We start from the raw sequence: 27710 nt of genomic DNA on the forward strand, positions 1-27710 counted from the left end.
GAAACTAAACAATATAAAACTGGTAGTTTTGAGGTCGTCCTTTTGGCAGTTGTTCCTTGTACGCGATTGTTGTCGTCCAGCAACCCCAAGTTTTCATTCTTGGCTGTGAAAATAACGGCCAGTCCCGAGAGCAGAGTGCAACAGAGTATATATATAATGAGTGAACATGGAGTTGCACAGTACAGTAATGTTGCACGTGAAATGCAGATCTGTAACACGTAGTGATGCTGCGAACCACTGCACTGCGTCGACAAAAACAACAACAAAAGTACATTTGTGTTATTTGAGAATCGGAAGGATCTGCTTGCTTTTAATCCATGGCAATATGCTCAAAATTCACTTTCATGAAACGATTCGAACCGGTATTACTGATTCGAACTGAACCGAAAAAATAATGGTAATACAGTGAACCCTCGTTATTATGACCATGGTCGTTCCCGAAAATTTTGGTCATAATGCGGAATTGTCATATTAACGGGGGGGGGGGGATTTGCAGAGGTTTCACTGCATTGTTCCCCAGGAGTATGGTCGTAAAGCGCGTATGTCAGATTATCGGGGGTCATATTAACGAGGGTTCACGTAATCCCTAATTTCACGGCCATATGTGAACCCTACGCATAATTTTCTTTCCACGTCTAATCTAACCTGATCTACTCTAAAAAAAAAAAGAAAGAACAATAGCAATGTAGTTTCGGGTTGGAGTAGCCGCTGTTCTCAAGCTATAATTGGTCTCGTGTTTCGTATTCTTTCGGCACGACGAAGAAGACATATGCCTATAGGGTTTCTCAGCACACACAAGATATGCAGAATGCAGTTCATGTATGAGTGTCTGTGGCGCAACAAGCTGAAAGAAACCTCGTAAGACGTCACGATGGAAAGGGAAGAGCGAGGGCATCTGACAGGTAAGTCGAAAAGTCGTTTTCTGCAAAGCGCACGAGCGGTGCATACTGCGATTCTTATTCGAAGGATATATATTCCCTCATGCGCTTTAACGTCGAACGTCAAAGATCAATTAAATTAACCGACTTCATTTCGGACGGTACGAGCAAAGGACCTTTAAAATTGGATTAAAATCTCTCTCAAGTCTAAATATGGGTGCGATTTCTTTTAGCAAAAATACATAGATAGCCGTTATTGTGCTGCCATTACGCTATACATCGACTACATGTATAAAAAAAAAGTTACTTTTCTTTAGAGCCATATCGATCATCAACAAAAGAAGAGGGGAATTTCGAAGGCTGACTAAGAAAATGACTATCGTGCACCGCGAGGGAACAGAGACTGGGGCTAAATTGCTCTCATCAAATATGAATGCGCAATTCCTTTATGAGACCCATCACCGTTGCCCGCGCAGGCGATGTGAACCAATCGGAGATGCAAAAATGGAACCCTGAATAATTGAGCGTGCAGAAATGAAAGACTCTGTAAAAAGGACCCCCCGCAGCACTGTGCAATGATAAAAGGCAATCGTCGTCAAAAAGGAATGGGAGGGGGGGGGGGGGGGGGTCGTTAAAATAAACGTTGCTCGACGCAGCGGCCGTGGGCTATTTCTGTCCAATGCTTCTCGCGTTTATTATGGACGGCTAGCTTCACACAAAATGCCTTTTGTGTCGATGTCAAACAAGAACACGCTTCCATGTTGATAACTGTGAAGTCTTTATGACTGCTGTTGCTATTTTCGGTTCTTATTTTTGTTCGGTTCCTGCACCTGGTGCTTTGTTTCTTCGTTATAAAACGTGGAGAGGAAGTATACTGGAACTTACGTCAAGTGTTTTGTGCCTCGAAACATGCGTGAAAGCTGGCATGCAGCATTAAGATGTACTCTGCGCTTTTTTAAATGTAATAGTTCTTCCTTCTTTTGTTACGTGCTTCAGGAAAAGTTTGCACGCACGCGTTCCAACGCGTGCGCGTGTGGGTTGCCGTGGTTACCAACCTGCGCGTCGCCCCGTAGGCAGTCATGGGCCGCGCTCCAGGTAGAAGACGAAGAAGAAGAAGAATGTCAACGCATACGCACGGTACCGCACGCACGCATTGGAAAGCAATAGTGTGATCTGATAAAGAAAAAAATGGGGATGTGAGTTTCGACGAAGTCGAACTGGCTACCCCAGTACACAGTTTGATTAGTGTGATTTTCATCGAAATATGCGATAGACTTATTATCCCGCAGGAACCAACCGACGTACACTCTTAAAAATGAACTTCACCAAATAGCACGCTCCTAGCCAACCATCACCCCGAATGACAACGTTCTCGCCTTAGATTTGTTGAAAACGGAAGGAGGAGCCTATTTTGTGCCGTGCATAATGAGCACAAAACAGGCTCCTCCTCCCGTTTTCAGCAAATCAGGGGGCTTAATCGCTTCATCGTCGTTACGGTCGTTACAAGCTAACGAGTGGCGGGAAATTCAAAAAAGTGGGCACGTGACACATTGCGCGTGACGTGTACCACGGCCTTCACGTATCGCGCGAAGAGCGCGTGCACGTGTTTTATCACGTGCCCACCTTTTTAAATTTCCCTCCCGCCTTTTTGAATTTCCCGCCACTCGTTAGCTTGTAACGACCGTAACGACGATGAAGCGATTAAGCCCCCAGGCGCGAGAACGTTGTCATTCGGGATGATGGTTGGCTAGGAGCGTGCTATGTGGTGAAGTTCACTTCTAAGAGTGTACTGGTATTTCTCATACACTCTTAGAAATGAACTTCACCACATACCACGCTCCTAGCCAATCATGGTCCCGTTTTCAGCAAATCCAGGGCGAGAACGTTGTCATTCGCGGTGATGGTTGGCTACACTCTAAAAACAGAACTTCACCGCACAGCACGCTATGCGCCAACCATAGCCAAGAATGATAGGGTTATCGCTTCTGATTCGAAGAGAGACGGGGGTGTACGCCTTTTTGTGGCAATTTTCATATATCCAAATTGCCACAAAAAGGCGTACGCCCACCTCTCTCTTCGAATCAGAAGCGCTAACCCTATCACTCGTGGCAATGGTTGCACTCTTAAAAATGAACTTCACCGCATAGCACGCTCCTAGCCAACCATAATCTCGAATGATATCGTTATCTGCCCTGGTTTGTTGAAAACGGGAGGTGTACGCCTTTTCTGTGACACTTATGCTGTTCATAATTGTCACAAAAAAGGCGTACGCCTCCCGTTTTCAGCAAATCACGACAGATAACGGTATCATTAGAGATTATGGTTGGCTAGGAGCGTGCTATGCGGTGAAGTTCTGTTTTTAGAGTGTAGGAGCGTGCTATGTGGTGAAGTTCATTTTTAAGAGTGTAGGTCAAGCAGCCACTTATCTTTCCTTTCTATTGCTTTTTTTTTTTCTTTTTAATAAACGTATCCCCACCCCAGCCACCGGTGACGGCTCCACGGAATTTTCTTCGGCCAGGTACTTGACATCCTCTACATCCTCTACTCATCCTCTACTATGGTGGACTCTCCTTCAGTCATATGTGTATGCATGTACAAAAGGGTTATACTCTGATCCCAAGATCGCGGGTTCAAACCCGACCGAGGACGGTGACAACCTTGTGGAAGGGTACAAGCGCTGCTCGGTCACGCCGTCTTCCGCGAGGGACGTTAAATGTGGTGTGACGTCAAAGAACCTTCAGGAGGGCAAAATTAATCCACAGATCAGACCGGGACCATGATCACAGTTGTCTCAAGCAGGGATCGGAACCGGTATTTTTCGCGGTCCGGTTCGGGTTCGGGTACAGGCATATTGGTTCGGTTCGAGCTTAGCTCCGCTGAACCGAAATTATCAGCTTGAACCGGTTCAGGTATATGGGTTCGGTTCAGGTTTGGTTCAGGGAGAACCCTTCTCCCCCCTCTCCTCCCCCCCCCCAAAAAAAAAAAGAAGAGCGGCGAGCGGTCGGGACATTTACAGGGATAGGAACCTTTACTTTCTTCGGCTCTGGTTTAACCGTTTCATCGGCAGCAATTTTGCTACATGAAAGCGAGCTTACCCTCACGGTACACGGTTGTAAGAGAAAGGTGTGAGATAACCGTTTCACGTGAAAACCCTTTCATGAAAGCAGGTGGAAACACAAGACAAGTAATAAACACATTTATTATATACCTGATATTTTACTATATTGTATTCTCGTGGGCGTCTGCTGAAAACGAAAAGCGAAGTGCTGGAAGCCTTTTGGCAAAACCCGGTCAGGGCCCTATTTTGCTCCGAAAAAACAAAAAACTGGCGCTACAGTCACAAACTTTTACCATCGTACAAAAAACAAATAAACAAAAAAAAAAGTCGGTCGGTAGTACAATTATTTCACATCTGAACCGATTCCCGAACCGGTAACCGTATCAATTTTTTTTTTTCGGTTCAGGACAAGCAAAAAAATTGTTCGGGTTCGGTTCGGGTTCAACAGAAAATAACGTTTTTTTTTCGGTTTTCGGTTCGGGTTCAGTTCCGGTTCCGATCCCTGGTCTCAAGACGTAAAGACCCGAATTATTTCAACCTTCTATTTCTTATAAGTTGGGGTGTCTCGTTTGCACGGAGGGTGTCTCTTTATCAGTACCAGTTTGCGCAACTTCTCGATAGACGGCTGACCAGTCGCCGAGTACTTTCTCGATGTCAAGAGGGCCAGCGACGTTTCTGCACACGACTCACTCGCAGCTGAGCAGCATGTGCTCATATAGTCCTCCGGCGGTCTATATTAGGTGCAGTCTGGTGAGGGGGCTATCGCGATATTGTGCAGGAAAGTATACGGCTGAGAGGAACGTTCAGCCGTGGAGTAACCATTCCACTGCGGTCTGCGCGTTCTCCAAGGTATTCAGCGCTGGTCTATTTTCGGCGAAAGGACTAGAAAGTAAGTAAGTACCCTCTAAGATGAAAAAAAAATGAATAAATTGGGGACTAATTAGAGCTTCTAGTCCCCTCGTCCTGAAATTTACTCCCCAGCAAAACAAATAGTCATTCTTCCGTGCATTTAGTCCAACACTCTTAAAAAATGAGCTTCACCACATAGCAAGCTCCGAGACAACTGTCATCCCGAATGACAATTTTCTCTCCCTTGATTTGATGAAAAATGGGGCGTACGCCAATTTTGTGACAATTATGAGCTGCATAATGCCACAAAAAGGGCGTGCGCCCACAGTTTTCAGATAATCAGGAGAAAGGACGGTGTCGCTTGGGATGATGGTCGGCTAGGAGCGTGCTATGTGGTGAAGTTCATTTTTAAGAGTGCAAGGTACTAACGATTGTGGCAATGCGTGTATATTCCCTCACGGGACTAAAGTTACTCCCTTTTTCCTCAGAACGTAGATTAACAGGACCGGCAAACTATTGCATATATTATTCTATCGGTCTTCTAAATCCCTTCTTCGAAGTCCCGTCATCCATGGTGACACCGTACCGTTGGAAAAGCTAACCTCCATAACAAACTACATATACATATTCAACTACAACCCCCCCCCCCCAACACTCCCTATATCCCTACATACATTTCCGTAGGTTGCAACAACAGCGCATGACGCAAGTCCCGCCGTATTTTTCCCGAAAGCATGAATCAGAGGTGGCGTCAGGAGAGGGACGGAGGGGCGAAGCACAGGTCGATACGAGGCGGGCAATCACATGCCCGGCGCTGGAACAACGGGGCTGGATACGTTGATGCGTCATCAGAGAAATGTCTTCGGAGAGTTAACCGTCAGCTGCGAAGTCTGAGTCAACCAAGAGCTCCTGTAGCTCGGAAATATTTTGGATCCAATTTAGGGAGTATAAGGGGATTAGGGAAGTGACCTTAGGGATTGACGATTATGTTGGGGAAAAAATGAGGGGGAGAGATTGAATTCATCACGAGAGAAATTCGGCTACTCCCATAAACCCCCCTAGCCCCCGGGAAAAAAATAAGTTTTGGGGATATTAAGGAGGGACATGTTCGGCGATTGGAAGTCAAATGATGGGATTCGAGTAAGTGCCTCTCGAAATAGTAAAGCAAACACACGTCGTAATGTTGTCTAACCAACCTGCTCAATTTTCCTCCTTTCTACCCCGATAAGGTTCGCTGGTGATCGCAACGTCAGGTGGATGATACATCGCTATCACCTTTTAGGCGATAATGATGTTATAGACAAGTGTTTCCCAAGCTGTGGGTCGCGATTACCATGGGGGAGGGGGGGGGGTCGTGACCGAATTACGGGGGGTCGCGAAACGGTTCGGGTAGTGGAGCACGAGCAAGAGGTAAAGTGAGTGAAGAGGAGCAGAGGTAAAAACGCTCGTGGTAGTGGAGCACGAGGTCTAACTTATTCGTCGCGCAGAACATACATACGCCTTGAACTGCCCTTCCCAAGAACTAATTTTGGTATATATCGATTTAGCTATTGCGGACCAAAAGCATGGAATGAATTACCAAAAGAGCTTCGGCAATTACCTAACTTTTTCTCATTTAGACAGCGGCTACGAGTACATTTAACTGGGCATTGATACACCGCTATCTTCATCACTGTTTTACTGTATGATATTGTTGTCGTTAGTGATGCATATGTCATTTAGTATTACTAGGGCTAGTCATTTTACTCTAGGTGTTAGCGTTGTAGTTGAGATAACTATTGCTGATGCTGTTATTTTGTCGTACATCTGTTACATACCTGTGGTTTCACTTTATTACACTTGTGCTGATAGGCTGACCCACAAGACATGTAACGCAGCTTCCATATTGTTTGCCACACGGGACTACATAACAGGCTGCGGCCTCGTAGTCCCACATTTCATCAGTGTACGAGCAATGTGTCAGTAAATAAATAAATAAATAATAAATAATAACGCAGGTATCGCAAGGCAAGCATAGCTGGTGATGTGACATATTATAAAGGGTCAGCTAGCCGATCTGGAACACGTAAATGCAGAAAGGACAGGACAATTGCTAATTCGCAACTAACAATTTAATGCACACACAAGTGACACACACACGCAGTAAACAATGCGTTCAACACCCGTTCGCGAAGCAATACGTTATATTTTGGATGGGTCGCTGAATTTGGGAAGCGCTGCCACAGACGATTAACTATGAATGTCTCAGCAAGTTTGAGCGTGCCAGTCGCCTTTTTTTCAGTGCGCTGGCAATGGCTGCTGTATAGCGCCCCGTCTGCCACGAGTGCCGAAACGTCGTCTACTTCTTCCTGCTTTTGTGTATTTCTTCCGACACCCACACAGTAATTATTTTAGAGCTTTTAGAGTGCAAAACGGTTTTATTGTATTTCATTTCTTTTATATATATATATATATATATATATATATATATATATATATATATATATATATATATATATATATATACGCACCCTCTTTTATTCCGCCGTCTCAACTCAAGGACATAACGACAGTGTTGAAAATTGTGCTTGCAAAGCCCCCCTATGGATTCACTGTTTTGTATGGAATGCCTCTGAAATTTTGTTTTCTGCAGAACATGCCCGTTCAAATGGCTCTTTTTGTAGAATACATGTACATCTACCGTGTGGTGCTTACCTTACACCACAAAGGTGCATGCCATGTACACCCGAAACGTGTAAAAAATTTACTGTGAGAGGTATATTCGAACACTGACTATCTTCGTCGAGTGGCTCGCCCAAAGAGACAAACAGACATCCAATCGTCGCAAACGCAGACGCAAGGTGAGGTAAATGACGGGATACCGACAAGGCAAACGAAACTTTAAGACGACTTCATTCTTCTTAAGCGTCATCAATGTCACGTAAACCCCCATTAGAAGCACGTTATTTCCGTCATGCTCCTATACCTTCCTTAATAATACTCTTGTAACCAGCGCAGCAGAGACGCCCTTGTTATATGAGCCCATTACTTTAAACCTGCCTCCACAATAACAATTTCCTCCGGCGCGCAACCGCAACAAGCGGATCACCTTCGGCCCAGCGCAGTCCGCTTTCCCATATACATGACAAACAGAAAGGAACATTAGCCAGGCAAATCGTTGTCTCTGTATAATGAACCGCCCTGGAATGAACGTTAGACAAGAGAGATATATGCACAAGGGACATTTACCGTGTATTCACACGAGCGACGCCCTCACGGAATATTCTAGTGGAAGAAAAAGCAAAAACTGCTCACGGAAGCCGAAGTCCTGCCCCGTGTTACAATGAGCATTCACACGGTGCCGGAAGATCGGGAGTGGCGTACTGCGCACTTAGCAGACGACATTTAGCACACGACACACGACTGACGACAATTAGCAGATGACACTTAGCAGACGACACTTAGTAGATGGCGCCATCAGCGTCTTTTATTGCCGTCTGCTACGGAATATCTTGTGGTTGTGTCGCAGGATACTCCCGACAGTTAGCAGTGCACGTGAAACCGCAGGAAGATATAACGCTTTTCGCATCTTCCGCTGGAATATTCTGGAGAATGTCGCTCGTGTGAATGCACAACAGCAACAATAAATGAAGGAAAAGTGATGCGCGGGGTGTGGCTGCCCGGTTACACCCCTAGGGCGTTAAAAAAAATTACTGTGTACGACGTATCTCGGAAATCATTGTCTCCTACACACGCACACTAATTAAAAAATCCGGGTCAGTCACACGAACATGGCGTACTTTAAATGGGGCGACACTGTGCGCTCCGCTCACTTATTAATAGTAACATGTAGCTACGCTTGACTAGCATACAACGACCTCGCTCAAAATTGACCGGGGAGAAAATTTGTCCCGAACAAAGCGAAACGTAGCTTGTCAAAGCGAAGCAGCTTCGAAGTGCCCATGAGTCCATGACACTGTTTCCTTTAACCAGTGAGGTCAGCCTTGACGTCGGACAACAATCCCTCTCCATCATCACGCATGTATATATGTATGTCTGTCTCCAAACCTGCGGAGGTTATATATATTGTGTCTTGCTTCAAACACTGGCAGAAGACCTCCAAAATAATGTTACTAAAGAACCGTTAAAGGGAAGGTCCTTCGGTTTGACAGCGAGACAGGCGGACACTAGACCAGGAGTTGATACAGACGAACCGGTTTTTACCGAAATAAACCCATTTCCGGTTGCCTGCACACGATTGATGAGGGCGTAACCCGGTTCGATCGCTATATACCGCCTGCGAGAAAAGATAAGTAATATAAACAAAAACAAGGACGTAGTGTACACCACTTCCCCCTTCTGAAATAGAAAAGGTGGTATGCGGTAAAAAAGGTTGATGGAAGCCACAGAGCTCCCCTTTTGTTTCTCTGCTGGACTAAAACTGTCACCGGGGTGATATGGTCGCCGCCATTATGGTTTTCCTTGTTGGCACGCTGGCCTCGTTAGGCTTAGCGGCCAGGGCGTCGACACGAGGCACTTTTGTTCGCTGATCTTTAACGCATTCGGTGGTCGCTATCTCCGTAATGGACTGGGTAGTTATATCAATGGTAAAACCAGTAATGGAGAGTACCTGAGGTACTCAAGTACCCGAGTACTACTTCAAGTGTATTTCAAATTGTGTACTTTGTAACTGTACTTTACGTACTACGTTATGGGAAAATTTATTCAACGCGTGAAAAGCAATCGATGGACCACCCAAAAAACCCACCGGCAGTTATATGCTACGACACTATATGACGCATACAATACATTCTCTACACACCTATCTCATCGTCATCATCTATTGTTGTTGCTGTTGTCATTTCACGCATTCTCTACACGTATAAACACACGTACATAACCTCATCCCGTCGTCATACACGTACTTGTTGTTACATACACACAAGATACATGCATACGTAATACCTCGCTATCAATGCGTTATCTACAACCATGCGCAATACAATAAATACTTTCCCGTCAAGTATTCGAGTGCCCGGCTGGGAGAAAAGAAAGTGAGAAAAACGTCGACAAATAACTTGTTTGTATCTGTGGGCAGGATGGATAAACCGTGAAATAACAATACGAGTACTTCGCGTATGCGCAGCTACCTGACGCGAAAATTACGCCCCATGTTTCGGTCCTTGTTCATGAGTAAGCGCTGAACTTGTTTAAATGCCGATAAAGAGAATACGTCCACGCTTTTCGTCGCCGGCAAACGCTGAAACACAGAACAGTGCAAACTAGACCCGCAGGGCACTTGGGTAAGGACAGGGTGTGTGTTGATAAACTCCAGTGGCATTTGCGCACGTAATTCGCTGTCTGTTTACTTGACGAACTTCCGGTGGCGCACGATGGCGCACTTATGCGTGCGAAAGCTACAGAAAAATCATGGGAGCCATACTCGGCGTAAAAAAATAAACAAAGCGGCGAAAACATCGGCTTCCGTGTATCAGAATAGGGCCAAAAACAATGAGGACGACACAGGACGGACGCACTGTGCCGTCGTTATTGTTTTTAGCACTGCGTTAGCGATTTTATTATGTGTGACCAACAGGCCCAAATTGGTACTTTATTCAGAATAGGGCAACATGACGGTCTCCGTATCTACTCATATGGCACGTGTGTGCATAAGGCCCAAGTGATCAGAACGCCCAAATGTTCATAAGACCTGAAAAAGGAAAAAAAAGAAGGGCCTTTTGAGCATTTGGGTTAAATGACCAGGGCAAGGTAAGGTGCCCAGAAGGCCTAAATGCTCAGTCATATGGCTCATATGGTCATATTGGCCGAAAACCAGGAGGGAGGACCTATAGATACTGTCTTTTTTTTTTTTTTTCACATATGGGCCGAATATTAATTAAATGCGGAATGCGACAGAGGAAAAGAAAGGTAACTGAACTAAAAATATTAATAGAAGTACTGAAATGAACAAACAAATTTTCAAGCAAATAAGATATAAATGTGGCAAAAAGTAAAATACAAATAAATATGAATCCTTACAGCGTTCAATATTTCGTTCGGTACAGATTGGTAGGCTCTGTGCCTAATAGTTTTATTGAATAACGTATTCGTTTGCCACTAAAGCTTTTCAACCTTCCCTAGAATACTGCTATGACGCACAATAAGTAGCGCTTTTTCTGCGAAGGTAACCAAGCCGGGCACGGCAGTAGCGCAGCCAGAAAAATTATTTCTGGAAGGGTTCAGCAGCAAATTTGCATAGGAGAGAAGGGTTTACTTCTCGTTTCCCTCTCCCAAATGCGCTACCAAAGGTGCGATTTCGGAGAGATTTGTGAGATATACTTAACCGACGGTCTCAGGAGAGTTGTGTGCAGGTACCGCTAGGGGCACTACCGATGCAGCTTCCATTTAGAACATCACTTCGGTTTTTGCACCGATAGCTCCTCTAGCGGTACCTGCACACAACTCTCCTGAGTCCGCCATGTTGCTCTATTCTCATACACGGCAGCCGATGTTTTCGTCGCTTTGTTTATTTTTTACGGTGAGTATGGCTCCCACGATTTTTCTGTAGCTTTCGCGCGCATAAACTGTGCGCCATCGTGTGCCACCGGAAGTTCGTCAGGTAGGCAGACAACGAGTCACGTGTGCAAGTGCCACTAGAGTTTATCTGCACACGCCCTGCACTTTACCTGGTACTTTGTATACTTTACTTTGCCCTTGATGGCCTACGGCGATGAAACACCCCAGTCATCATCACCATCAAAATAAAATACGTACGTACTTGTTGTACTTTTTGCATTGTGGCTGTATCAATGATACCACTGATATTACTCATTACATTTCATATACTATACAGTGATATTGATATTACTGTGGTACTTTACATTAGTAAAGTACCACATGGTATTTTACTTTATGTAGTTTCTTTACTTTTACTTTTACTTTAGTACTTTACTTTATGCAGTATGGTATTTGTCCTGTGCGTAAAGTGTCAATGGTGTCGGGCGTACTCTAAAAACTAAACTTCCCCGCATAGCACGCTCTACGCCAACCATTGCCACGAATGATAGGGTTATCGCTTCTGATTCGAGGAGAGAGGAAGGCGTACGCTTAATTTGTTGAAAACGGGAGGCGTACGCCTTTTTTGTGACAATTATGAACAGCATAAGTGTCACAAAAAAGGCGCACGCCTCCCGTTTTCAACAAATCAGGGCGGGTAACGATGTCATTCGAGATGATGGTTGGCTAGGAGCGTGCTATACGGTGAAGTTCATTTTTAAGAGTGTGCGTACGTGAAGCGAAAATTCCATCCTTTAATTATGAGTTAATTTAAAGCTTTCGAAATGTAACCTTGGATTGACCTTCACGGCTGTGAAGTTGCTTCTATTTCACGTACGGCTTATGCCCAGCGGGTTTATGAGCCATTTTTTGTTCTTTCTCGCGCTGCTGTGGGTTGATTTTTATTTCTTTTCACAAACGTGTTCTTTGCACACGCGTGTGTTTCACGCTGTGTTTCATTTTCTTTTTTTTTATGTTACAATCGCTAAACAACTGTGGCTATATGCACTGTACAACCGTGCACAGCTGGAGTGGGTGCACCGGACGGAGTGGGAGATTAGTGATCGTAGGGGGCCGCCTTCGTGGGGATCTGTTGCCACGTATGTTTAGAGAGTTTCAGGAAACCCAGAGAACGCGTCGAACACCACCACAACCGGCATGGCAGGACCGGCAATGAACCGACGTCAACTCCGATAGTTCTGAGTCCCTGTTCGGCATCGCTCTGTCCAAGTGTCACATGCTTGATCGATGACTGTGACGCTATGCAGCGACATTGGGCAGCAGTTATGGTGGGCCGGGTGACGTCACCATGAAACAACTGTCCTTATACGTGTTTAGCCAGTAGGCCGGTAGTCAGAAAGAAATTTTGGAAAGGGTTCTACGGGAACCTTACGTGGGGAGGACTATTTCCCCTATTTTCCGGGGGGGGGGGTTCCTAAATGGTCTATCAAAAGGTAAGCGTTTTTTTTTTTGGGGGGGGGTGAACACAGAAAACTACCCCACTGCCTACACCACTGCTGTTGGGGGTCTCTAGACCATGGCAGACATACATATAAACAGGCACATTTTTTAGAGCGCAGATTAGGAGAGTTTTTTTTTTAAAGGACAGTGATATATACAGACGCCACCCTACCCCCCCCCCCAGCCAAATGTTTTGCCATACCCCCCTTCCTTACTTTCCTATGCATCTCATACAGAGGGCCCTTTCATATTACAGCTTTGGATAAATGCCGGCAACGCTACATAGACCTGCTACGATTTTAACTTACCTTTAATAATGACCCCCCCCCCCCTACCAGCACCACATTTTTGCAACACGCCCCTGTGCCTGCGACTTTGGATAAACCGCTGACACGAATCCAGTGATTTACCCGGAACCCCCTACATGCACCCCCAAAACCGCCTCAAGTACTTTGCGACACCCTCTTCCTTTTCTTCCTGCGCACCCCCTACTGGGGAGCTCTCTTATCTCAGCTTGATACACATAAAGTCTGTTACAATTTTAACTTAACTGTAACAATGACACCCCTTCCCGGTCCTTGCGATTGTGGATAAACTGCTGACACGAGACACTCACCGCAATATGTTCCCGTTTTATGTCTTCTCCTTTCTTTCTTTCTTTTTTTTAGTTCAATCCTCGCTGTGAGTACCGCTTTCGACGAACCACCTAATACTTCACCGCACGGTTACATTGAATAACTCCGGACGAAATGAACACATATAATCAACGAGCTTTCAACCGAAGACCGAAGAGCCATCTTTTTCCTTTTTTTTTTCTAGAGCATCCAGAAGCGCCCCCTATTGTTGCGTGTCTGTTAGGAAGAAAGAAACGACCGATCACCCATTGTTTCTCGACTGATTTTTCTCTCACGAAGCTGGCTCGCACGCTTCAGCAAATTTCACTCTATCATCCGGCCGTCGCATTGTATGTGTGATGCTTAGTTTTGCTCTACATCTTAGCGTGAAGGAAATTCGAGAAGACGTATAGATCGAGGAATACGATTGTTTTCTGCAGGAAGATGGCGAAGGGAACGACGCGCTATCTGCGAGGAAGTATCGTTGGCAACCCTGTCAAAAAGAATCGAAGCGGAAACAAAATCGGATAGGAGAATGATGTGACAAAAATGGCCAGCCAGAGCGAAATAGATCGGAGCGTAAGCATGCGATGGGCACGCGGTGCGGCGTTTAGACCCAGGGCGTTACCATTTCGTAGTCTATTTCATTCCACCGAGAACGCTCGAAGAAGCGCGGATACAGGCGGGCATAAGGATAGGGACACGCAGCGCAGTGCCTTAGTAGCGGAGATGCGCCGGTTCTCCAGAAAGAGGAAAAAAAACACGGGTAAAGATATGGTGTGACGTCTCGTGCACGCCACCTATATAAGAGAAAAAATAAAAAGGGAAAATTATAAAAGGAAGAATAGAAGGGGAAAAAAATAATGAGTATATGATGATGATGATGACAGTGAAAAGAAAAAGGAAGGAAAACGGAGCAAAGTGGGGAAGCAATTACAACTTCTAGTCCCCAGAATGCAATTGAAATTTTTTTCATGACCTTGAAATTTACTCCCTAAGACTGAAAGTACTCCTTAATCTTCGCATAAACAACCTTGCATTTACTTCCCAAAGCGACTAATCCTTGTGACAGTGCACCTAACCCACAAAAGGACTAAAATTATCCCTCTCTTTCGTTTTTCGTTTCTTTTCTCTTTTTTTTTTTCGATTCTTCTTCTAACAGTACCATACAGTAGTCATGTACACTCTTCCCTCATTTTATTTTATAATAAACCTATACCCCCCACCCCCCACCCCACCCCACCCCCATGTCCACTCCTCTTGCTTGAATGTCGTTGCTGCAGTTGACGTTCGAGCCGGCGCGAGTACTGGCGACAAGAAAACAAAAAAAAAAAAGCCTCGGTGAATCAGCCGGCTTTCGTGAACCTTGAGGTATCCGAATCATAACCCGTCGGCTATCGAATCCCTACATAGTTTCGTATTAGGATTGCGTTGCGTAGAAGGATGCTACTTTGTGTAGTTCTCAGCACACGCCTGGCTAATCGGCTAATTGTCGTTACTTTCGCAAATAACTCAGTATGTAAACCCAGTCTCAGTAGCTGCGATATCCTTGAAGAAGAAGAAAGTGAACAAAGGCATAAAATCAACTGCGTCCACAAGAAACAAACAAAAACATTGTTATTGCGTTAGTTAAAAGCAAAGTGTAATCTGGGCAGTTACTTGTGTAATTAGTTAATTATGTAAATAGAATACGATTCTGGACAACAAAAGCTTGGTCGCCAAACACAAGGAGGCCCATTCGTCCAGGCCCTGTTTTAATGACCGAGGCCAACATGTGCACGGCACCTGATCCTTCTCCGGCCCATTAACGTATACTGTAGTCCATCCATCCCGCTCACGAGCTTCCCATGGCTCATGCAATGCTATGGCTGCTTCTGATGGCACGACGATGCATGCCACGTATATAGCTTTGGGCCGTCTAATCCAGGGCCATTAATTAAACGCGCGTGCGTGGCAAATTGTAAAATTCAGTGACGTCAAGGGAGTCTGTTAGTGAACGTCACGCAGGTTGCCGGCTGCGTCCTTCTGCAATGCGGTGCCCGTGCTATTCTGTTGCAACCACCTTTCCGTGCAGTGGATAAAAGGCAATGGCCTATAACGAGGCGACGAAAGCCATTGTTTAAAATCGCTTCCGCGTGCGCGCTTTTTTTTTTTTTTTTTTTATTATCGGAGTTAGAGGATGTGGTTGACCCCCCTCTATACACATAGAAGGAAATCGCATGTTCTCAGACTCGCGTAATCCTGGTTAGCAATTCAAATTGGTTGTTGGAAAGCGAGAGACCGCGCACAGTTAACGCTTCAACATCAACATCTGCAGCATCTCATATCATATCATCTCATTTCATCCAGTCGTGACGCTGCCCGGATGAGAGATGCAAAAACGGCAAGCCGGTCTCGTCGCCACCGGTAACATCTCATTACGGCCGAATGTCTCATTACGGCTAATAATCTTTTAATCCGCAAGTGTCTCATTATATCCAAAGTCTCAGTTCGGCCAAAGGTGTCTTATTTCGGTCGAAGATGTCTCATTACGACCAAAAAGAAAAGAGAAGCATCCGCCATATTAAGCAATCGCCACCACCGCCAGCTGGCGCTTTCTAAGTGTATTGAATTCGTGTGTACACATTGACGCTGAATTTCTCAAGATTCAATTAATTTAGGCGTCATATTTAGCTGCAACAATAAGTGCGCCACCACTTCATCTTTCGTTTGGACGGTGGTGTGGTAGTGGTGGTGGTGGAAAAGATACGAGGAGGCATTACGTACTTTGCGTTGGAACGAGTCACCCCAGGGCGATTCGTGAACAACAAGGGCCAGTAGAATTTTAAGAAATATAATGAAAAAAAAGACAAAATTTTCTACTTTCATCTTCTATACAAGAAATCTTCCGCCCAGGAAGGAGACAGAGAAAAAAGACAGTACTGCCACGTCGCAATTTAGTTTCTGAAAGGATACAAAGCTTCTTTATCCCGCGTCTTGTATAAACTGCCATTGTCGCTCCGCAATAAATGAATTCATTACGACACTGCAACGTCACTCCGTTCGCCAAATGAATCTCTCTTCTGCTGCCAGAGCCTTGGCAAGTTCAGCTGAGCCCTCAATTTCATGTTACAAAGTCCCCCCCCCCCCCACCCTCTCGCTCTCTTATTCCCTCATCTTTGTAAACGAGGCGTGCCTCCTCTCCATATACCTTGTGCTCTGAAAAGCGTTTGTGCTGGCCAGGCATTACGAAAGCACTGATAACTCAACCAGTGCAGTACATGCGAGATGTTTTGAGAATTCCTGCTGTCAGCGCTTCTTGACGCTCAACGGCGTCGCTGTTTTACATCGCCGACTTCTTTGCGCTCGCAATACCGTTCGTGAGCAATAAATTAGACGGAAAGTGAAGTCTTCCAGACTGTGACAAAGGCGGATAAAATATGGGAGTAACGCGTATTTCACCCGTTCCTAGTTTATACAGAGGGACGCGAAGCTGCGCGAAAAAGCGAACGCTATGAAGTCGGGGGAGGATGTACGATGTCTCTTTTTTTTTTTTTTTTTTTTTGTATTAGCGCCGCGAAGCAATGCTGGCTGTGAGCGGCGTACAGGTGGGGGAGAGATGAAGAGAACACATTTTAGGAAGGAGTGGGGGATATGGGGTTAGGATGTACGATGTATAAAAAAAAAACAAAAGAGACTTTGTGCTCGCAAGCTGTATATAGATACTTTCCAGTCGAATGTCGGCACAGTTCCCCCTAAAGTCGGCCCAGGACGCACAGTAACCCCCCTGTCCCCTACTCTTTCCTTGCTGTCCTCTCTCCATCTGTCCACCTCTGTACGCCGCTCATAGCCACGGTTGCTTCGCGGCGCTAACGCGGAAATAAAAAATAAACAATAAAGCGTGGTTTAATTAGAACAACGCGCATCCCTCTGTGAATAATGGCGTAGACGCAGGGGAGATGGTGGACGCACTCTACGATGTGAAAGGCAGATTGATTGATTGATTGATCGATTGATTTGAAGGAAAGTTAAATACAGATTCTGGGCAAAAACTATAGAGTCTTTACTCCGTCTCATACTCTGCAACAGCTCTGCTTCGGAAACGCCGTCAAATCTTTTTTGTAATAGCTTATCTTCGTAAAATTGCTCGCTCGGGTATAACGGTGCGAGGAATTCGTACACAGCAAATGTTTTACACCTTTCGGGTGTAAATGTTTTGTCCTACATGGCACACACCTTTGTGGTGTAAGTTGCACCCCACACCATACCAACTGAATGTGCCCTTTGAAATAGCGTTTTTCTTCTTTCTTTATTATTATTATTTTTTAGAGTACACAATTTCAAAGCGCATATTCAACATAAAGCATCATTGCAGTGTGATTCTGTTTAGTACACTGTTTCAGATCGGTTCGATCATACACCTCTTCCAAAACTATTATTATGTCTTTCAGGTGGACCTGCGAAAAAAAAAAAGAAAGGGTGTTTATTTACAAACACACCGCGTTTACACTGTTGTAGTGATCAAAGGGCTCATAACAATTCCCGGACAAATCGAAATGTTTCACACTGTTTCGATCGAACAGGTGTGAAGCACCGCTCAAAATTCAGAGTTCTTTTTCAAACGGAGACAGAGACTGAAAAAAAAAAAATCTCAGATAGAGGGCGTACTTATTAAAAACTTTCAAAAATTTCCGATACGGGCTAACCCGATAGTATTTCCAAAACTTCGCCACTTTTCAAAAAATAAAAATTACCTTGGAACCCTGTGTGCGATAAACGTTACCTGTCGGCATATCGGATTCCGGTACAGGAATTAAATCGTATTGGAATTCGATATTCGTAATAAGACAGGCTGCGTCTAGAGGTCCGTCGGACGGACCCGATTCTTTATGCAGCGGGGTCCGTCGGATGGTCCGTGGTATGAGGAACTAGACTCCGTTTCCTAACCTAACCAACCTAACCTAGAGCTGCACGAAGTTAACTTGCACTAACCTGACTAGAATAAACTAACCTAACACTAACCTAACATAAAATAACTTACTCTAACACGACGTAATGTTGAAAGCGGAGTGCCCCGAAGGACTCCGATGTATAAACAATCGGGACCGACGGACAACATTCTTTACGCAGCGGGGTCCATCGGATCGTCTGTGGTATGAGGAACTAGACTGTTTCCTAAACTAACCAACCTAGAGCTGCACGTAGCTAACTTGCACTAACCTGACTACAATAAACTAACCTAACACTAACCTAACCTAAACTAACTTCATCTAACACGACGTAAGGTTGAGCCGACGGACTCCGAAGTATAAACAACCGTGTCCGTCCGACGGACCTCTAGACATTTCCAATAAGGCATTGAAACGATGTTAGACTCGACCAAGAAGGCTCCCAACTATATGTATATACACTCTTAAAAATGAACTTCACCCCATAGCACGCTGCTAGCCAGCCATCGTCTCGAATGATATCGTTATCTGCCCTGATTTGTTGAAAACCGGAGGCGTACGCCTTTTTTGTGACAATTATGAACAGCATAAGTGTCACAAAAAAGGCGTACGCCTCCCGTTTTCAACAAATCAGGGCTGATAACGATATCATTCGAGGTGATAGTTGGCTAGGAGCGTGCTATGTGGTGAAGTTCATTTTTAAGAGTGTAGGAAAACGTTTCTTTCTTTTTTCTTCTTCTTCCGCTTCTTCTTTATCACATCACATCCCATGCGAGAGAAGACAGCCGAACATATGCCCGACCACACAGTATTTTTTTTTTATTGTTATTTTGCACCTTTCGTGTGTAAATGTCTTATCCTATGGCACGCATCTTTGTTGTGTAAGCTTCACACCTTTCAAAAGAATGTTTCGTAAAAAGGATATTTCGTCACCCGTCTGTTCAGAACACATTTAATAACGAGTTCGATACACATTCATATATACTCGTATTTTTGAAAACAGGACACAGTCAAGCAATAAAAATACTAAGCATGCATTTACACCCTCCTACATGCTGTACGCTGCGAAAAGCTATCTAGTGTCCATACATATAATATCTTGTGTACATACCTAGTCTTGTACATAATGCACATATAAATAGGTTGATACATATTTGCAGTTTTTTTTTTTTTTTTCATTTACTCACTCACTCATTGTAAGTGCATAGGTATTTCACAGTAGTAGCCATATATAGCCACAAGCATAAGTAGGAAATTGCTGTTCTAGAGTGTTAATACATTTTTCCGTGTACCATTTCAAATGGGATATTGGATACTGATTCATATAGGTGTTTTGCAAATACCATTTTCATCACTGTTCCTTCCCCTTTCAGGCAAACCTGGGGAGTAAAAAAAAAAAGTGTTTATTTACAAGACACTCGATCTATATACTGTGCACTTCCAGTGTATGCGGCCTCCCGTTTGATGACCCCTGCAATCACATCATTTCATCCGTTCTACACCACGTAGCTCCATTACGTGTGTCTGTGTATTGCGCTGTTCCCCTTTTTGCTGTGTCCCCGTTATTAGTTTATTTCTCGTTTTTCGCTTTCTCCACCTAACCTAACCGTACATCCACATGAGAATCGATTTCCGCTGCGGGGATGGGCTGCGTGGTCTTGCCTTCAATTTTTCCACCACGACAATCCGTTTCGATTTGTTCCGTCCCTAATAGTTCAGTCGTGAACCGACATGTCGAGCCGACATCCCTCTCCCATAATTGCCATAGACTTTATGCGGAAGGCCTATTAAAAAAGGTTAAAGTCGGGTGTCTCGTTCTTCCTGTGGCACAAACGTTGTACGGGTCACCGACTCCGATAACAGAAGGAAGGGGAGGGGGGGGGGGTCTATCGGTGACGGTCATTCGACTGGTTGCAAGCCGGAACACACGATGAGGTCTTTTGCGGTGGGCAGTTCTTGGTTTTTGTTCTGCAGTTTCAAAGTCGTTATCGATTATGCTTATCCGGCATCGACATAGGATAGTTTTCCGTTCAGCGGCTATAGTTATTGCTTTGAAACCAGTATCACTCCCGGCGATGAAACTCCCCATTCTTCATCTCGCAATAAAGTTGTCGTTGTTAACGAAAGGAAAGTTAGGTAGCAAGCGAGCTGGTGATGACGATCCATGACTTGAAGACCTGAGACGAGGTAAGGAAGATAACAGACAAACACAAACACGGTCTCAAACCAGTGTTTTTGTGTCTTGAGACTGTGAGTGACTGTGACAAACTTGAGACTGTGTTTGTGGTTGTCTGTTATTGGTCCCTACCTCGTCTCGGGTTTTCAAGCCATGGATTGTTGTTGTTGTCGTTTCCTTTGCAATCTCTTTATGACACAGCAGCGGCATGGCCGAGAAGGTTAAGGTGTTAAGGTGTTGTTAAGGCGATCGTTGGTGGTAGCCAAGGTCGTGCTGAGAACTGGGAGGTGGTGGGTTCGAATCCTACCACCGGCTGTGCTGTCTCAGGCTTTCCCTGGGTTTTCCGAAGGCTTTACAGACGAATGTCGGCACAGTTCCAGCTGAAGTCGACCCAGGGCACATACTAACCCCTCTGTCGTCCACCCCTTCGTCCTGCTGTCTATATCTGCACGCCGCTCATAGCTACAGTTGCTTCGCGGCGATCACACAAAATAAAAAAATATTTATGGCACGTCTACCGATCATAGTCATCGCTATAGTAAACAATTATTATACTCTATTCGATCCGATCAGGGGGTACTTTAAGGGGTGGGTGGAAGGATGAGTATTTTTAGTCCTTCAGGAATCTACATGCATTCCCACAATCATTAGTCCCTTTCGAGACTAAGTACACGGAAGTTTATGCGATGTTTAGAGACTATTTGCACTGCTCGGGAGTAAACTTCAGCGTCCTGCATGCAGGCTACTAAACTGGGGAGTAACTGCAAGGACTACATGCTGTAATTACTTCCCAGTTTACTCGGTCTTAGACCGTACTTTCGTATAATTAGTACTCCTTTTCTACTTACTCCTTACTACTTTTTTCAGGGTGCCCACAAACAGCCTAAAAGTCTCACTGATGGTGCGTCTTGTAATCGTGGAAGACAAGCTACAAACACACTTCACGTACTGCTGCTGCAGCGAAGATACGAAACAAGCACGACTACGTGAATAATGATGTCGAATTAACGAAACGTCGAATTAACGAAATCTTGTCTCCAGAGAACCTTCAACTTCCTACGCATTCGACCGGGATCGAAGGATAGCCTATCCCACGATCACCTCGAATGTTTGCACCGACGGTACACGATGCGTTCGTTGCGTTTGTTTGTGTTTGCTTTTGGGAATAGCAAGCCTACATCATGGCTAACCAGTGATGGCCAGTAGTTAACTACATGTAGTTAAACTACCAGTTAAACTACCTGATTGTAGTTAAAAAGTAGTTATCAACTACTTGCAGAAATGTAGTTGCAACTACTAGTTAAACTACTATTTCAAGTAGTTAACTACAGTAGTTAGGTTACTGCAGGCACCAACTACCTCCGATTTTGCCCCAAGCTTTACGGCACGATTGTGCTTCTGACTTTTACCTTGAGCTACTTGTTTGATGAGAACGGAGGTGCAGAGCAATTGTGCCGTACATGTGTACTAACTCTTCACTTGTAATGCTTTTCTAGTGAAGCCTCATTTGCTGTGAAATAATTCTGCAACTCAGTTTATATGTTTGTGTGTGGCGCATTGATCTGTGACGAAGAAGTCTGAGTGTAAATCTCGTACATGGTCCGTCGTATGTTGTACGTACTTAGCGCAAGCTTTCACTCAATAGAAAATATTTCCGCAGCAAGCTTGTCAGCGCATAATATACAAGATACAGGAAGCGGATTTTACGACAGTATGTGAATTAAGCGACGTAGGCGCAAGAGTATATTTTAAATATCATTATCACTGCTTGTGATTCATATTTAGGTGTCCAAGAACACTACAAGGGATTGGTCTTGATGGACAACGTTAAGTAGTTATAGATGTAGTTAAAATACATTGCAGTAGTTAAAGAAGTAGTTTTAACTACTCCCCTGAAAAGGAGCTGAACTACTAGTTAAACTACTCCATCGCGAAGTAGTTAGTAGTCATCACTGTGGCTAACCTTTCCCTTCCTTTTTTTTCTGTCAGCATTTAAACATGTGCCCCCATCAAAAGCGAGTGGGTTGTACGGTTTCGTGTTTCTTCTTCTATTTCCCGGCCCGTTTTCTTTTCAGAGTTGAAGTAGGACATTTCAACTGACAGAAGCCATTTACGCTGAGTGCTCGATCCGTTGTTTGCGTCGCTGACAGCCGACCTCTCCGTGGGAAGAGATTAAAGAGGCGATGAGACTGGCTATCTCGTTGCGGTGGTGTCAGCCTTGAGCTCCTTTCACGATCTCGTCTCCAAGGAGGGATTAAATCGCACCACACTGAATACCCAACTTATTCTTTGTCTTGTTTCGTTTTGCCGGAGACACGCTGACAACCGCCATTTCTCCCTACCATGCGCCATTTGTCACGGGAAGACCCTTAATAAATAAGAGCGAAGAGAGAGAGAAAAAAAAAAAGAACAAAAGCGAGAAAATGTACAAACTAACGCACATTGTTCTTCGTTTTCTTTTAGTGAGGTCGATATCTCCTTTTTTTTTTATGAAGCGATTTCATAACAGGAATAAATAAAGTATCTTCTTTATACTCAGAAACGCGATAACAGCCTGTTGAAAGTTTATATTTTTCGACGTACTTGTACATATACTGCTACTGCTATACCTGCACATACTTCAGTGGGCAACTACCACCTGTCTGTCTCTGTACATGTCTTACAAAATGTCACGCATCAACCGCTTCTTTGCGAGACTCCTTGCGTGACCAACCTAAGCGACTCGTGTTGGTAATATATTTATCCAGCTCTAGTTATACTAATATTTGGTCAACAGTACGTCATTCTATACGCTCGCTGGATACAACAAGTGACGTGAACTGTAGCACAAGACAGTAATAACCTATAAATACCACCTCACCTTTGAAACGTTTATCTATCCGTAGGGAGTGACCTTTTCGGGTTAAATGCCTTCCTCAGATTCGGGGGGTAAAAATCGGGCGCTATTTTTAAATCTGGAATTCGAGGAGAAATCGGGCGATAATTGTGCCTTCGGGTGTTATCGGGTGTTTTTGTTTCTCCTCTTCTCCGTTAAGTCCTTTCCTAACCTCTTTTTTGTTGTTTTGTAGTTGTTTTTGCGAGATCGTGACCTTCCAGCGGTAATCTGCGGAGGCATAGACAGTGTTGACACACATGAGTGTATAGCTGGGGAAGTAAGCGACCCATTCTTACATGAGTTACACGTAGCGGCCTTTGTTCGTCTTCAATGGAAACGTCACTTCAGGATTTCATAGTGACTGGAATTCGGGGAGAAATCGGGTTTAACCCGAATTGGTCGGAGGTCAGTTCGGAGGGAATAACCGGGCGGAATCGGGTTTAACCCGAAAAAGTCACTCCCTATCTATCCGCTGTATCGCCACGTTTATACGTCGTCTATGAACTCCCTATGGACAAGCATGATATAGTATGCTGGCCGTCCTGGGCCGACTTCAGGGGGAACTGTGCCGACATTCGTCTGGGAAGGCTGCCGGGCAACCCACACTCTAAAAACAGAGGGAGGTGGGGTAATGGCAAAATCGGCTCGCCGTTGTTGGCCATACAGAAGTGGGCATCGTCACGACTAAAGCACACAAAAAAGACGGATGGAGGATGAAGGGTGGAGATGTGTAGAGGGTGCGTGAGTTTGTCGGGGAGAGCAAAGTGTTAGAGGGGTCGTTGAGCAAGACCCGCCTCCTGCAGAAAGAGAACAAGGTTTCTTCACCGCAAAGCACGCTTCTATAGCCAAACATCATTCCGAATGACAACGTTCTCTCCCATGATTTGATGAAAATGCGGGGCGCACGCGCAACTTTTGTGGCAATTATTACGCCCCCATCAATTATGGCGTACGCCCCCCGTTTCCAGCCAATCGAGGGAAAAAACGGGATGTCACTCGAGATGATGGCTGGCTAGGAGCGTGCTATGTGGTGAAGTTCATTTTTAAGAGTGCAGGGGACAGCCGGTGGCATACGATTCCAACCCACCGACATTGGCTACCGTAACGGCAACTACATTATTTTCATGATAATCGCGGAGATACGTTTATAAAAGAAGAAAAAAGGGGTGTTTCATCGGCACAGGCGATACTCTATACCCGATCGCTCGCGGTAATACAGTATGTGACATCGGGTAACACGACAAACATGTTGCGTTACGTATAGGAACGCAGCCGTTTCGTTCTGCATGGTCTTACTTCGAAGTTGTGTTGCAAGCGGAGTTACTTGGCAGTAATCAATGCGCACGTCCTCCAGCTTTCCTGAGGCGAGCGACACAGATAAGCTCGGGGAAGTACGGCGCTCGCTGACAACAACATCCTGCGGCAAGCTCTCTACGTGTACAACCTCACGTGCATCTAGTCACATGCACTCTGTAACTGTTCGACGCACTTTTTTTTTTTTTTTTTTTGACAACATGCGCGACGCCATGCTTCGGCGACGCCGACGGCCTCGTAGCCACAGCCACCAAGGGACCGGTCCCCTAATAGTTTAGCGAGTACGTCGCCGAGCTGAAAGGTTTTACCTCAGAAACGTCATAGCGGCTTTTACAACGTCTGAGTGAACAAGATCCCTGTACCTCTACGGTGACTATAGATTATAGACCTGTGACTATATATAGAGACTAGTGAGGCACTGAGTAACTTATCGTGCTTGTGGTATTGGGGACGGTCCGGCTATATCCCTATAAAGTACCAAAAATTGGTTAGCAACAAAATCGGTGTGCCCAGTATTGATTGAAATTTCGGAAATACCAGGGGCGTTATGTGGCTGGAAGGTATATGGCCGAAAAGATTTGCTAAAAGATTGGCCAAGAGCTTGCTGGAGTTTCACTTTACTTTCTTTCCAATTTACAGAAACCTGTGGGACTGTGGACCAAATGGCCTCAACCGAACGAGGGTCCAGAGCCAGTGGAGCAGATGAACGCAATAATGGATGTTTACATCCATTATTGCGTTCATCCATGACCGTTCTCGGGCCATGGTCGGACCCCGCACATCAGATGCAAGCCCTACGAGTTGTTGCTGAGTTCCTCTCTAGCACTGGACTAATGGACGAATTCTAATAGGACACTTTTCCATCATCATCCCTTTCTCATCCCTTCCGCAAGAGCAATGGGGCAAGTGTACCGCCATAACGGCGGTGAATGACCCACCACATCATCATCCCGCTTATGTGTGTTTGTGCGCGCGCACGTTCATACTGTCAGATTATTTCCAGTGTTCGCCCCAGTTTTAGCGCTCATTTTGCTAATTGTTGCATTGCTTACACGCAGTGATGGGCAGTATACTTGAAGTACTCGATACTTAAGTAGTACTTAAAGTACTAGGGGGTACTTTTACTTTACTTCAAGTAGTCCCTCGGAACAATACTTTCTACTTTACTTGAAGTACGTATTGCTGTACTTTCTGTTGAAGTACCTCAAGTATCCTTCTGTGAGCCCTGCTAGCTCGCTGCACGACAGCCGGCGCCGCATCCGGCCTGCCCACGGTGTTCAACTTCATTGTGTTGTTGTTGTTGTTGTTGTTTTTAAGTGTTGAGAGAGGTCAGCCAATACTTGGCTCGCTACTCTTCAAAAAAAGGAGAAAAAGTTTACCCGGACCAAAAAAAGAAAAAATCAAACACACTAACACACTCACACTGTGGTGTTCACAGCACTGCGCTTCGGCCTATTTAACCAGTTCGCAATCCTATCGGAGTCGATAAATTGGCCTGTCTCAAGACGCTCTTTCGCATTGTTTGCGTCCGTGTGTGGCATTTGAACGTATGTATGTGAATATTAGTCCCCACGAAGAGCTGAAAGCTCGAGTCCAATAAACGAACGCAACCCACCCAAGTGAACAAGTGGAACTGAACTTCTCATATCGTGTTAATGTAGTTTCGATATCGTCTGCAACGCCGCGTTCGACCGTGTCTCCATCTGACGGAGGGGTCTGAAACACAGGTACAGCCAACTGAAAATGTTAAGGCAGCGGCGGATTTTTTTTTTTTAATTTCCACGATTTATCCGCTGAGAAACGGGCCAAGTGACAGTTTCGATATAAAATGTTGGTGCATAATACGTCCTCTAACATCTATTTTAGCTTCCCGACACTGTACTTATTTGTTTTATCTCCATTAGAAACCCCGAAGTTTATCTTGGCGAACCCTGTACACATTTTGCCAAGCATTTAGTACTTTACCTGGAGTACTTTCCCTTATACTTTGCCCATCGATGCTTACAGGGTGACATATTGCTTACATATAGTTCATCTTCACTTTAAGAAAACGATACTTTTTTTTTTTTTTTTTTTTACAGTTTATCCTGTCCAAGAAGAATATCCTTCGTGTTCTTCGCTCAATCGCTATACTGCAACGCAATGAACGACGATACGATACTAATACCGTGTATTCACACTGGCGACATCCTCATGGAGTATTCTAGTGGAAGAAAAAGCGAAAACACTGCTCACAGAGCCGAAGTTCCGAGGAGGAGGAGGAGGAGTGTCGTTGGGAGGAACCCGAGAGGTCTGCCTGCCTGATTAGGCGGCATGTTTCTCGGGAAGGGAAAGGTGGTGGAGAGGAAAGGGTGAAGTGGAAGACCGAGCGGAATCCGCTCGGGGGAGGATAGCTGCGTCCATGGGCCGACTTCAAGGGAACAGTGCCGGCATACGCCTATTACACATCTGAGGGAAACCCAGGAAAAACCCCAGACGGCACAGCCGGCCCGCGGATTCGAACCGCGGACCTCCCAGTCTCCAAGCGCACGCGTTACCGCTGCGCCATTCACACGGTGCGGAATATTGGGAGTGGCGTACTGCGCGTTTAGCAGACGACACTTAGCAGACGACACTGTCAGCGTCCTGCCGTCTGCTACGGAATATCTTGTGGCTGTGTAGCAGGATATTCCCCACGGTTACCAGTGTACCTGAAGACACGACGTTGAGCGCTCGCGCTCACGTGACAGCAGAAAGCTATGACGCTTTTCGCATCTTCCGCTTCTGGAGGAAAGTCGCTCGTGTGAATTCACGGATAACCACGCAAGCGCTCACTATGCACTCTGTTCCGCTATCGCATGAGCGGAATACAGACGAGCTGTAAACGCCCAAGCCCGCAGTGCATACGCTCCTGCTGCAAAAGAAACTCTGCGAGCGGCCGTTGGGTTTCGAAGTAGGCGACAGGTGCTGGCGGAAGTGACACAGATAGAGACGCCCACGTTCCCTGGGCAGGTGCCTCGTCAACGGGAATCCTCGGCTTTTTG

General features: G+C 45.2%; 2 long non-coding RNA genes across 2 annotated transcripts in view; one reads left to right on the forward strand and one right to left on the reverse strand.

Annotated features, from left to right (window-relative positions):
* LOC135388069 (uncharacterized) overlaps positions 1–27710 on the reverse strand; it is a 277500-nt gene that overhangs the window by 228555 nt on the left and 21235 nt on the right. The gene's annotated exons all lie outside the window — the stretch shown is intronic.
* On the forward strand, positions 4634–26298 carry LOC135389903 (uncharacterized). Its single transcript, XR_010421613.1, has 3 exons — positions 4634–4825; positions 21366–21619; positions 25327–26298. It is a non-coding gene; the product is annotated as an uncharacterized LOC135389903 (long non-coding RNA).

This window comes from Ornithodoros turicata, chromosome 3, assembly GCF_037126465.1.
Source record: "Ornithodoros turicata isolate Travis chromosome 3, ASM3712646v1, whole genome shotgun sequence".
Classification (NCBI taxonomy): Eukaryota; Metazoa; Arthropoda; class Arachnida; order Ixodida; family Argasidae; genus Ornithodoros; species Ornithodoros turicata.